Source organism: Benincasa hispida, chromosome 7, assembly GCF_009727055.1.
Source record: "Benincasa hispida cultivar B227 chromosome 7, ASM972705v1, whole genome shotgun sequence".
NCBI lineage: Eukaryota > Viridiplantae > Streptophyta > Magnoliopsida > Cucurbitales > Cucurbitaceae > Benincasa > Benincasa hispida.
This window is the reverse complement of record NC_052355.1, coordinates 42,657,452-42,669,099: the sequence shown is the minus strand read 5'-3', so window position 1 is coordinate 42,669,099 and position 11,648 is coordinate 42,657,452. Positions and strand designations below refer to the sequence as shown.

Genomic DNA, 11,648 nt, shown 5'->3' with positions numbered 1-11,648 from the left:
ACATGTCAAATATTTTACTCGTTAATTTAAAACTTTCTTAAGATTGACAGCTATTAATATCTTACTTTTTCGTGTTTTATCCCAAAAATAATAATAATAATAAATAAATCTTACATTGTCGAAATATGATTTCAATGAATCAATATATCAAATATAACTTTAGAAAACAGTCTCTAAAACCATGGGCTGACTTGCGAAAAAAGATAGTAGGTTAAAATACTATTTTATATATATTTGTTCCGTTTTATTCTTATATTTTTAGATGTCAAATTTTAGTTGATATACATTTCAATCAATTTAAATTTAATTTTTGTAGTTAGTTTATAATTTTGTTTAAAGTAAAAAGTATTTTCTATATAAATTATAAAATATAAGCATGAAATTTATTATTATTATTATTTATTTTATTTTAATTAAAAAATAATTTGAACCATTAAAATTAAGAATGAAAATACATATACTAAAAATTTGACCTAGAATCTTAAAATTTGACAATTAAAAAATACAAATTGCAAAAACCACTTCTAAAATATTATGATAGTTACAATTACAGTCTTAAACTTTCAAATTTAAAAACGGAGTCCTCAATCTTATCCAAATATTAAAATTGGACCTTTAAATTTATATAATTGTTTAATTTGTAATAATTGTATAGGTTTGTTGGTTCAATTTTTATCAATTATTGTACTTTTGAGAGCTTAATTTTAACACTTTTAGAAATTTAGAGACCCAATTTTTATTGTTGAAAGTTTTAACACTTTCATCATACATGGTTTTTGCAATTTGTCCTTATTATTATTATTTTACTTTTTTTTTTTTTTGATTGAGTTGAACGATTATGATGGAATGGAAAATTCAATTTCAACCTTCGAGGCTTTGACCAAAAAAAAAAAAAAAGTAAATTATCCGTTCGCTTTTTATAATTACAAAAACTAAAATGAATCAAAATTAAAAATACATTAACCAGAATGAACTATGAACTAAAATAAACTAAAATTGAAACTATAAAGATTCGTAAAATATGAAAACCAAAATGAACCAAGACCATAAGTATGGAGACCAAAGTAACATTTAAACATTTTTTGTATTGTTGTTTTTTAAGTTAAATATTGTCTAGTTCACTTCAAACTACATAGTTTAGAAAAGAAATTGTTACCAACTTTAAAGTTTAGTCATTGTTTAAATTGACCTAAATCTCTTGTTTAGTTATATGTTTCTTTAACAATATTTTAAAAAATTAAGCTAATTTTAGAAAACTAAAAAAAAATGAAGATTTTTTTTCCTTTTTTAAATTTTGATTAAGAATTCAAGTTTTTTTTTTTTTTTAAAAAAATCTAAATGGTGGAAAACTATCTTAGAAAATTGAAAGGAAAAAAGCTTACCATTTGGACATGGAGCTTTCTAAATTCCTTTCCTAAAGCTTTCGAAGAAAAAGCGAATTAAAGTCATGCGAGGGAGGACAATGAGCACTATTATATAAATGAGGTAATAGAAGTCAGACTTCTCTGCAGGCCTAATATTAATCTTAGAAAAGAGATGCTTCTTTCTTGTGTTCATTGACGGAAGTCTTTGGCTAACCATTTCTACTTCTCAAAAAAAGAATACCAAGATAGTTATTTAAACGCTTAACACATGCAATTCTAATTATATTCATTAAGGAGTCCAAGCGAAAGCTAGATTCGTTTTTTTTACCTGAAAGCAATGTAAGGACATCGGAGGAGATCAAGAATTGACGAGATATCATCAATGGAGGAGTACAGGCATTACTTTACAATGAAAGATGAGTTTTTGACCTTTAAAAGTTTGGGTGGCTAGGAAAAGGCCTGAAAGACGAAGGAAAACTCAATGAAGAACAAATTCATAACTATCTATCATGCACAAGGGATAGTAGATCGTAGACTCTTTACCTCATGGTTGTATTTCGTTGTGCTAGCCCCCATCAGGGAACCATAGTGTAGACCTCACGGCCTCCGGCAGTACCATGTAGAGTATATCTTTGCTATTGTGTTTCTCACCTCACCCATAGACTTATATGACCTTCACACTAGAAAGTTAGTCTATGTTAAGAGTACCATTCCCTTGCACCACCCCCCCCAGGTGGTGCTTTGCTCACTCATGAGTTACACCTTCATGTCAAATTTCTTGACAGTTGATCTCAGATGTATTGCCATGTACAACACACAGAATGGGCTCTATTCGCCCACGTCACGACCTAGAATGACGTTTCGCTCACTCCAATTAGTACTAAATCCTTTTTTATTGTCTATTGGTAAAGGGAAAAAAGTCCAAAAGTGTTTTCAACTATATCATAAATGTCTATAGGACTGGAATCTACTTGTCGTGTGCTGAAATTGTTGGTCTGACTTTGCTTACTTAACTAAAGGGAAGGAACTAAGTACTGCCCGTAATGGATTGATTATCGTAAGTGATCAATCAACCTCCTGTGATGAGCAGGAGACAAGAAGATGTGTCTGCATAACTGCTGGGACTACCAACTAACATACTTGAGGAGTCTCGGGGCCAGCAACATCATATGCAGGTTCTAACTAGCATGGAGATAGGCGTCCACATGCGATTCATTCCTAGGCTGGGAGTGGTGACCCCCGGTAAAACCTAGGATAAGGATAAACACGCTATACTGACAGCAGTGGCTCCGTATCCCGAAGTCAAGATCCGTGCAATAGGGGGATACCTCTGTTACAAGGATCTTGACAATGGAAGAGACTTTTCATAAGTTCCCTTCCATATTGGGGAGGACGAGTATGAGAGACTTCTCTAATAATAAATAAATAAAAATAATAACATTGTAGTTTGTATATCTGTATAATATATTATTGAAGTATAGTTTCTATTAATCTACATAGGCAGTCTCGTCCCTAGAACATGTTTCACTCGTATTTGTCTTGCGATGATGCTTTAAATATTAAAATAAAAACTAGATTAAATAATTATAAAAATGAAACCAAAAGTTCCATGAACTTTTTAAAAAGAAAATTAAGATTTTGACTTACTAATTTAAGGCTTATTTTTGTTAAAATCATCCCAGATTTCAAACAACTAATTTAAGATTTGTGTTATGGGCAGTTTGTTTTACAAGCATCCTGATAGACATTTGGATTACTAATTTAAGATGTTTGATATATGAAGATGCTCGAACATTCTAGAATGCTCTTATGCAGGACATCTCGAGAGATTTTTTATGCCCTCTTGCAACATGAGTTTTTCAAATTCCCAAGTTGAGGGCATCTCTTTTTTACATCTTCGTTATTTTTGTAAAATTATATATATATATATAATTAAAATAAATACTGTCAATAATATATATCATTTTTTTTGTTATATTGCAATTCTTATTATTTTTTAACAAGTTATTCAAATTTACATTTAAATTAAGATTTATTTTATAAAAAAAATCTTAAATTATGATATATTATTTTGTTGAAAAAAATAACATTTGAAAAACAATATAAATTGTATTAATTTAAAAAGAAATTCAAATTGATAAAAACAAACATGTTAAGTTCAAATTAGTTATAAATTAATAAATAGTTGTAAGAGCAAATTTAAGATATTCCGAGTAGAAGCATTACGAAACAGACACGATTATCAAAATATTCAAATATATCTGCAAAAATATTCTTACAAAACAAATATGGTAATCTAAAAATGTCTATTTCCGTATTTATTATAGCAAATGATAATTTTGATCCGTTTTTTTTTTTTTAAAACGATTAGAATGGTCACATTTTACAAGAATAAGAACAAAAGAGAATTAAACTTTAAATTAAAAGAACTAAAATGAACAAAAAGAAATTGAAACTATATAAAAAAAATAATACCTAATATGAATATGACTCAATGTTAAAAATAGAATTGATTATATTTAGTTTCTTGTTGCTAGTCTTTAGGGTTGCTATTCTTTGTGCTAGTCTTGTGCTATTTGTTTTGGGTGGTTAGTTTGTTATTTATGATGTACTTTGAGCCTATATAAGGCCTAATTGGAATGAAATTCTAAGTACTGAAGTTTTATATCACTTCCTTTCTTTCACTAATTCTCTCCATTCTTTTCTATAAGTGGTATCAGAGCCCGATTGTGGTATCTTTTTTCTTAGCCATTAAATCAACTCTCATTCCTTTTATCTTTTACAATAGCTAGCAAGCATAGACAATGATCTCAGACAATTATGTGCAACCAACAATTCCCCGCTTTGATGGTCATTATGATCATTGGAGCATGTTGATGGAGAATTTCTTACGGTCCAAAGAGTACTGGACCATTGTTGAAGCAGGAGTGAATGAACCAGTTGTTGGAGTTGTCTTGTCAAAAGCTGACCAAAAGAAGCTAGAGGAACGAAAATTGAAGGATCTCAAGACAAAGAATTATTTATTCCAAGCCATTGATCGTGCCATCTTGGAGACCATTTTGCAAAAGGATACATGCAAGCAAATTTGGGACTCCATGAAGAAAAAGGATCAAGGCACAACGAGGGTGAAAAAACAACATCTCCAAGCTCTTTGCAAAGAGTTCGAGATTCTTAAAATGAAGCAAGGTGAATCCGTAGATGGATATTTCTCACGGATCTTGGCTATAGCAAACAAGATGCATATCCATGGAGAGAAGATTGAAGATATAGCTGTGGTTGAGAAGATTCTTCGGTCGATGGATTCTAAATTTGCATATATGGTTTGTTCAGTTGAGGAATCAAAAGATATCGATACATTATCAATTGATGAATTACAAAGTTCTTTACTTGTGCATGAGTAGAGAATGACGTCAAATACAGGTCCAACCGAAGAACAAGCTCTGAAAACTTCAAGTCATGGTGAAAACTCTACAGGGAGAGGATCAAATAGAGGACGTGGTCGAGGCCGTGGAAGGTGGCAAGGAAGAGGACGAGGTGGTGGACATGATCCACACAAGCAAACATCCAACAACAACTCGAGACTTGATAAGTCCAACATTCAATGTTATCGTTGCCATAAATTTGGTCATTACAAGTCTGAATGCACAACCAACTTCAACCATGAAAAAAGAGAGCAATCCAATTTTATAGAGGAAAATGAGCAAAAAACTCTATTGATGACGTGCCACCACAACGAGGAGCTTAGAACTAACATATGGTATATAGACACTGGTTGCAGCAATCATATGTGTGGTAACAAGTCTCTCTTTTCTCATTTGGATGAAAGTTATCATTTTACTGTGACATTTGGTGATAATTCTAAAGTAAATATTTTGGGTAAAGGAAATATTCAAATTAAGATAAAAAAAGGCAATGTTGAAACCATATCAAATGTGTTTTATATTCTTGATTTGAGAAGCAATTTACTGAGTGTTGGACAGCTACAAGAGAAGGGTTATATCACAACTATCAAAGAAGGCGCTTGTGAGATATAGGATCCAAGAAGAGGATTGATAGATCATGTTGAAATGGCCTCGAACAAGTTGTTCCCATTCAAACTAGAAGGTTTGGAGTTATGTTTCAAGACTAATGTAGATCAAGACCCCACATGGCTTTGGCATTTGCGATATGCCCACTTGAATTTTAAAGGTTTGCAAGTCCTTTCTCAAAAGCAAATGATGGTTGGCCTTCTCCAAATTTTTCCTCCCACAAAAGTATATGAAGATTGTGTTGTTGGCAAACAACATCGTGAGAGCTTTCCAAAAGACAAAGCATGGAGAGCAAGTAAATCTCTAAAGTTGATTCATTCTGACATATGTGGCCCATTAAACCCAGTATCAAATAGGAAGAAAAAATATTTTATTTCTTTCATTGACGATTTTTCCAGAAAAACTTGGGTTTATTTCTTGCAGGAAAAATCTGAAGCATTCTCAATTTTCAAGAGCTTTAAAGCGGTTGTTGAAAATGAAATTGAGAGAAAAATCAAAACCCTTTGAACGGATCATGGAAGAGAATACATGTCACAAGAATTTGTAAATTTTTGTACTTAGCATGGAATTCGGCACCAGTTGACAGTAGCCTACATGCCTCAACAAAATGGTGTTGCTGAAAGAAAAAACCACACTATCCTCAACATGGTTCGAAGTATGATTGCAAATGGGAGAGTTCTAAAGAAATTCTGGCCAGAAGCAGTAAATTGGGGTGTTCATGTTTTGAATCGAATTTCGACTTTTTCGATGAAAAATATGACTCCTCAAGAAGCTTGGGATAGGCGTAAACCATCAGTTTATCACTTTAAAGTGTTCAGGTGCATTGTATATACACAATTCCTGACGAGAAGAGAAAGAAGCTAGATGACTAAGGTTAAAAATGTGTCTTTCTTGACATTAGTAAGCAATCAAAGGCTTGCAAATTGTTCAATCCAATCACAGGTAAAATTGTAATTAGCCGAGATGTTATATTTGATGAACTAAACACTTGGAATTGGACAGAAGATATTCTAGAGCAATAAACAGTACCTGTGAATTTTGAAGACAATGATGAATCTTTGACACCTCAACTTGAAAATCCAGTACAACAATCAGTTGAGCTTGAGGCTATTGAGTCTCAAACAGGATGTGCAAGTTCTTCAAGATCACAACGAGTTAGAAGGAGACCAACATGGATGGAAGATTATGAGGTTAGTGGTGACCTTTCTATTGAGGATTTTGTCCATTATGCTTTATTATCAGAATGTGATCCATTGATTTTTGAAGAAGCTGTCAAAGATATAAAATGGAAGTAGGCGGCCATGGATGAAGAGATTAAGTCGATTGAGAAAAACAACACTTGGGAGCTATCAGAACTTCCTAGAGGGCAAAAATCCAGGTGTTAAATGGGTTTACAAGACGAAGCTGAATAAAGATAGCCAAGTAGACAAATACGAGGCTCGTCTTGTTGCAAAGGGGTACAAGCAACAACTTGGCATTGACTACAATGAAGTTTTCACTTCGGTTGCAAGATATGATACGATTCGAATGGTGTTAGCATTGGCAGCACAAAGCAATTGGAAAATTCTTCAGATGGACGTGAAATCAGCCTTTCTGCATGACAACTTGAATAAAGAAGTTTACATAGATCAACCCCTGGATATGTTCAACAGAGTAATGCAAGAAAGGTATATCGCTTGAAGAAGGCTTTATATGGATTGAAGCAAGCTCCTAGGGCTTGGTACAGTCGAATTGAGTCTTACTTTATTAAAGTTGGATTTGAAAAGTGTCCATATGAACATACTCTCTTTATTAAATTCCAACATCCAAACAGGATTTTGATAGTATGTTTGTATGTAGATAATTTGATTTACACAGGAAATGACTCGATTATGTTTGAAGAATTCAAGCAGTTCATGAAGGCAGAGTTTAAAATGACAGATCTAGGGATGATGCATTATTTTCTTGACATTGAGGTAATACAATCAGTAGTAGGAATTTTCATCAATAAGAAGAAATATGCATTGGAGATCTTGGACAGGTTTCAAATTGAGAATTGCAACTCAGTCACAACTCCAGTTGAACTCAATTTGAAGCTCACAAAGGACCATGAAGGAAAGAAGGTCAACAGTACTCTCTATAAGCAAATGGTTGGAAGCTTGATGTACTTAATAGTTACAAGGCCTGATATTATGTATGTTGTAAGTTTAATTAGTAGGTGGAATCTCCAACTAAGCTTCATCTCCTTGCTGCCAAAAGAATCTTACGTTGCTTAAAAGGGACTCATGGTCTTGGCATGTTTTATCAAAAAGGAGAAAAACTAAACCTTGTTGGTTTTAGCGATAGTGATTATGTAGGAGATTTAAATGATAGAAAGAGTACTTCAGGGTATATTTTCATGCTTGGTTCAGGAGCTATCTCATGGTCTTCCAAGAAACAACCATCTGTCACATTATCTACCACTGAAGCTGAACTTGTAGCACCAAATCATTTGCATGTCAAGCCATTTGGTTGACGAACATTTTTTAGAATTTGCATTATAAGCAAGAAAAAGCATCTATCATTCATTGTGATAACACATCAACAATCAAGCTCTCAAGGAATTCTGTCTTGCATGGACGAAACAAACACATTGATGTAAGATACCATTACTTGAGGGATCTTACAAATGATGGAATTATCAATCTAAGCTACTATAAAAGTGAAGATCAAGTGGTAGATATTTTAACCAAGCCTCTCAAATTAACAACATTTATGAAGCTTCGAAGCTTACTTGGGGTGGTTTCCTTTACTACTTTAAACTAAATACTAAATTGCATAGTTTTAGTTTAAGGGAGGGTGTTAAAAATAGAAGTGATTATATTTAGTTTCTTGTTGCTAGTCTTTAGCGTTGCGATTCTTTGTGCTAGTCTTGTGCTATTTGTTTTGGGTGGTTAGTTTGTTATTTATGGTGTACTTTAAGCCTATATATGACCTAATTGGAATGAAATTCAAGTACTGGAGTTTTATATCACTTCCTCTCTTTTACTAGTTCTCTCCATTCTTTTCTATCACTCAATTGGTATAAAATTTATACAATGTAAATTCTTTCATCCACATATTGTATAAAACTATGAAAATAATATTAAAAAAGTTTAAAGCATTGACGGTCAAATTGAAAGATGATGATAAAATTGACATTGACAGGTCGTTTTCACAATCAGCTGGCATGCCTTACATAAAATGACAGTTTTCTCAGTTATCAAAAGCCCAACAAAACATAATCATTATTATAATTAGAAACAACTTTTATTATTGTTATTTTATTAAAAAAAGCCTTTTTTTTTTTTGCAGTCATACTTGCTTTAATTCTTTTGACAAAATTAATTCAAAATCGCCTTTCAATCGGTAAAATTAAATTAATATTATTGTTTTAAAAAGTATTAATAAAAATATTGTTGTTTTCAAACTATTTATAAAAATATTGTAGTTTTTTCTTTTTAAAGTTGTCGAGTCTTCAAAATTCGACTAACCTAGGTCAAATTTTGAAGATTCGACCTTCATTGTATTTTTTTTTTAATTTTCCATTAATTCGACCTCCATTTTTTCTATTTTTTAATTTTCCATTATGTTATTATTTGGTATATTCAACTTTACATTATTTTATTATTTTATTATTTTACAAACCATCTTAACTTAACTCTAAAAAGAATAAATTAAAAAATAATAATATCTCATAAAAATAATAAAATGTAAATTAAAATATCTCATTTATAGAAAAATAATTACAAAAATCAATGTGTTCCACAAGGTGGATGTCGTCGATTTCGAGCTGGTTATCGTTGTCGACTTCGAACTTGAGGTTGCTCTGGATCTTCTTGATGTTGCTATGGTATCTCTGCAGGCACTTTATAATATAAATATTCATTATGCTCTCCACGACCCCATGCACGTATGAAGACAATTAGATAATAATCATTCATTTACCAAATAACCCACAATTGCTCCCGAACGAGTGACGTAGTGCCGTGTGATATTATTATACCAATGAATGTAGTCTTGAGTGACATCCTGTCAAACTGTTCAATAGAAACCCTCCCTGCAATAAATATTGCACGATAGTGTCATCGAACTACCAAATGTATAATTTTTTCAAACCAATCTCCAGTCTTTAAATCAATATCAAGCAGTAGGGGTTCTAAGTCAATATCATGCAGTAGGGGTTCAGAATTACAAGATGATGAGACATCCGGTTGAAAATCGAATTGTCTCATCATGCTGTCAAGAAGATGTCACTCACCAATATAAAAACATATTAAATTCCAAACATTTGTCCGCAATTTTCTAAAAAAAAAAAAATACATTACTAATTGTTCTACTAATTATCAAACTTAATAAAAAACAAATCATAATAAGAAATATATTTTAAAAAATTATAATAAAACATAACAATAAATTAAACTTTTTAAAACTATTTTTAAACATAACAATGAATTAAATTTTTTAAACATAACAATAAATTAAAATTTTGAAACATATAACAATAAAAATTTTTAAAATTATTTTTAAACATAACAATAAATTAATTTTTTTAAAACTATTTTTAAACATAACAATAAATTAAACTTTTTAAAACTATTTTAAACATAACAATAAATTATATTTTTTAAAACTATTTTTAAACATAACAATAAATTAAACTTTTTAAAACTATTTTTAAACACAACAACAAATTAAATTTTTTATAATTATTTTTAAACACAACAATAAATTAAATTTTTGAAAAATATTTTTAAACATAACAATAAATTAAAATTTTTAAAACTCTTTTTAAACATAACAATAAATTAAATTTTTCATAACTATTTTTAGACATAACAATAAATTAAAAAATTTAAAATATAACAATAAATTAAACTTTTTAAAACTATTTTTAAACATAACAATAAATTATTTTTTTAAACTATTTTTAAACATAACAATAAATTAAACTTTTCAAAATTATTTTTAGACATAACAATAAATTAAACTTTTTAAAACATAACAATAAATTAAACTTTTTAAAACTATTTTTATACGTAACAATAAATTAATTTTTTAAAACTATTTTTAAACATAACAAAAAATTAAACTTTTCATAATTATTTTTAAACATAATAATAAATTAAAATTTTTAAAACTATTTTTAAACATAATAATAAATTAATTTTTTTAAAACTCTTTTTAAACATAACAATAAATTAAATTTTTTATAACTATTTTTAGACATAACAATAATTTTATATTAAACTAAAAATATTAAGATTTATGAAAAGCATCTTTTTAAAAATAACAATAAATTAAACATTTTAAAACTATTTTTTCAAAATTAATACTAAAAAAATCAAACATCATAAGAAATATATTTAAAAAATCACAATAATTTTGTATTAAACTAAAAATACTAAAGCTTTTAAACTATAAACATCAACTTTTAAAACATAACAATAAATTAAACTTTTTAACACTATAAACATCAAAGTTAATGCTAAAGAAATCAAATATCATAAGAAATTTATTAAAAAAATCACTATAATTTTGTATTAAACTATAAATATTAACTTTTTAAACATACAATAAACTAAACTTGTTAACTAAAAAACAACACTAAAATATAGAATATCATTAAAAAAACGAAAAATAAATAAAATTATTTTTTGATCTTAAATTAAAAAATAATATTAAAAAATTTACATTATCATGGTAGACATCAATATAAGGAATAAAAATGATATATTTAGCATAAACAAATATTAAAAATAAAAAACTACTAATAAATAAAAGTTAAAGTTCAATTTACAAATTCGACGGTAATTCTGTTTTTTTTCCTTCAAAGGGACAACATTCACCCTTTTTTCCTGTTATTTGTTATCTGGCAACAACTACAAAAAAAATTAACAAATATTAGAATCTATAAAAAAAAATTAATAATATAAGAACAAAAATAAATTTATAATTATTCTTAAAAAAATTAGTAGAGTAACGAACCAGTATAGTTTGTGATCAAGGGAGAAGTGTGAGAACAATTTGTATCAAACCAATAGAAGAAGAGAAATGGATGGAAAACAGTGAGTTAAAAAATGGGAGGAGAGGGATTTAGTATCTGCAAGGAGGAAGAAGGGAGAATTTTGAAAATGAGATGGTAAAGACAGAGACGAAATGTGATATGAGAAGGGGAGGGGAGGTGTTTAAAAACACATAGGTCGAGTGTTCAACACTCGACCCACGGGAGTTGAAATTAAAAGGTTGGAGGAAGAGG

At 29.4% G+C, this 11,648-nt stretch overlaps 1 long non-coding RNA gene across 1 annotated transcript; it reads right to left on the bottom strand.

The window, feature by feature from the left end:
* Positions 1-9,188: 9,188 nt before the first annotated feature.
* LOC120082161 lies at positions 9,189-11,648 on the bottom strand. Its single transcript, XR_005483083.1, has 3 exons — positions 11,378-11,648; positions 11,190-11,271; positions 9,189-9,449 (listed from the first exon to the last, which is right to left on the bottom strand). It is a non-coding gene; the product is annotated as an uncharacterized LOC120082161 (long non-coding RNA).